Below are 2,500 nucleotides of genomic sequence, written 5' to 3' on the forward strand. Positions count from 1 at the left end.
GGGTGCTTGAGCGTGCGGGCGAGGAGCCATAATGGGCAACATTGACTCGGGGGACCTCCAAATCGAAATCCGTCTCGAGCAAAACACTTCTTAAGCTTCTAGAAAGCTCCCATAAAACTTCCAAACCCAAACTCCAAACTTTATTTTTTAGCATACAATGCCCACGTGCACGCAGGGGTGCTTGAGCATGCGGGAGAGGAGCCATAATGGGCAACATTGGCTCGGGGGACCTCCAAATCGAAATCCGTCTCGAGCAAAACACTTCTTAAGCTTCTAGGAAGCTCCCATAAAACTTCCAAACCCAAACTCCAAACTTTATTTTTTAGCATACAATGCCCACGTGCACGCCGGGGTGCTTGAGCGTGCGGGCGAGGAGCCGTAATGGGCAAAATTAACACGGGGGACCTTCAAATCGAAATCCGTCTCGAGCAAAGCACTTCTTAGGCTTCTAGGAAGCTCCCATCAAATTTACAAACCCAAACTCCAAACTTCATTTTTTAGCACACAATGCCCACGTGCACGCGGGGGTGCTTAAGCGTGCGGGCGAGGAGTCATAATGGGCAAAATTAACTCGGGGGACCTCCAAATCGAAATCCGTCTCGAGCAAAGCACTTCTTAGGCTTCTAGGAAGCTCCCATAAAATTTCCAAACCCAAACTCCAAACTTCATTTTTTAGCATACAATGCCCCCGTGCACGCGGGGGTGCTTGAGCGTGCGGGGGAGGAGTCATAATGGGCAAAACTAACTCGACGGACCTCCAAATCGAAATCCGTCTCGAGCAAAACACTTCTTAGGCTTCTAGGAAGCTCCCATAAAATTTCCGAACCCAAACTCCAAACTTCATTTTTTAGCATACGATGCCCACGTGCACGCCGGGGTGCTTGAGCGTGCGGGCGAGGAGTCATAATGGGCAAAAACTAACGCGTGGGATCTCCAAATCAAAATCCGTCTCGAGCAAAGCATTTCTTAGTCTTCTAGGAAGCTCCCATAAAATTTCCGAACCCAAACTCCAAACTTCATTTTTTAGCATACGATGCCCACGTGCACGCCGGGGTGCACGAGCGTGCGGGCGAGGAGTCGTAATGGGCAAAATTAACTCGGGGGACCTCCAAATCGAAATCCGTCTCGAGCAAAGCATTTCTTAGGCTTCTAGGAAGTTCCCGTAAAATTTTCAAACCCAAACTCCAAACTTCATTTTTTAGCATACGATGCCCACGTGCGCGCCGGTGTGCACGTCGGGGTGCTTGAGCGTGCGCGCGAGGAGCCGTAATTGGCAAAATTAACACGGCGGAAATATAAATCGAAATCCGTCTCGAGCAAAGCATTTCTTAGGCTTCTAGGAAGCTCCCATAAGATTTCTGAACCCAAACTCCAAACTTCATTTTTTAGCATACGATGCCCACGTGCACGCCGGTGTGCACGAGCATGCGGGCGAGGAGTCATAAAGGGCAAACTTAACTCGGGGGACCTCCAAATCGAAATCCGTCTCGAGCAAAGCATTTCTTAGGCTTCTAGGAAGCTCCCATAAAATTTTCAAACCCAAACTCCAAACTTCAATTTTAGCATACCATGCCCACGTGCACGTCGGGGTGCACGAGCGTGCGGGCGAGGAGTCATAATGGGTAAAATTAACCCGGGGGACCTCCAAATCGAAATCCGTCTCGAGCAAAGCACTTCTTAGTCTTCTAGGAAGCTCCCATAAAATTTCCGAACCCAAACTCCAAACTTCATTTTTTAGCATACGATGCCCACGTGCACGTCGGGGTGCACGAGCGTGCGGGCGAGGAGTCGTAATGGGCAAAATTAACTCGGGGGACCTCCAAATCGAAATCCGTCTCGAGCAAAGCATTTCTTAGGCTTCTAGGAAGTTCCCGTAAAATTTTCAAACCCAAACTCCAAACTTCATTTTTTAGCATACGATGCCCACGTGCGCGCCGGTGTGCACGTCGGGGTGCTTGAGCGTGCGCGCGAGGAGCCGTAATTGGCAAAATTAACACGGCGGAAATCTAAATCGAAATCCGTCTCGAGCAAAGCATTTCTTAGGCTTCTAGGAAGCTCCCATAAGATTTCTGAACCCAAACTCCAAACTTCATTTTTTAGCATACGATGCCCACGTGCACGCCGGTGTGCACGAGCATGCGGGCGAGGAGTCATAAAGGGCAAACTTAACTCGGGGGACCTCCAAATCGAAATCCGTCTCGAGCAAAGCATTTCTTAGGCTTCTAGGAAGCTCCCATAAAATTTTCAAACCCAAACTCCAAACTTCAATTTTAGCATACCATGCCCACGTGCACGTCGGGGTGCACGAGCGTGCGGGCGAGGAGTCATAATGGGTAAAATTAACCCGGGGGACCTCCAAATCGAAATCCGTCTCGAGCAAAGCACTTCTTAGTCTTCTAGGAAGCTCCCATAAAATTTTCAAACCCAAACTCCAAACTTCATTTTTTAGCATACGATGCCCACGTGCACGTCGGGGTGCACGAGCGTGCGGGCGAGGAGT

Source organism: Cornus florida, unplaced genomic scaffold (genome assembly GCF_030987335.1).
Source record: "Cornus florida cultivar Cherokee Brave unplaced genomic scaffold, ASM3098733v1 CherokeeBrave_3.0.0_Hap2_scaffold_2, whole genome shotgun sequence".
Classification (NCBI taxonomy): domain Eukaryota; kingdom Viridiplantae; phylum Streptophyta; class Magnoliopsida; order Cornales; family Cornaceae; genus Cornus; species Cornus florida.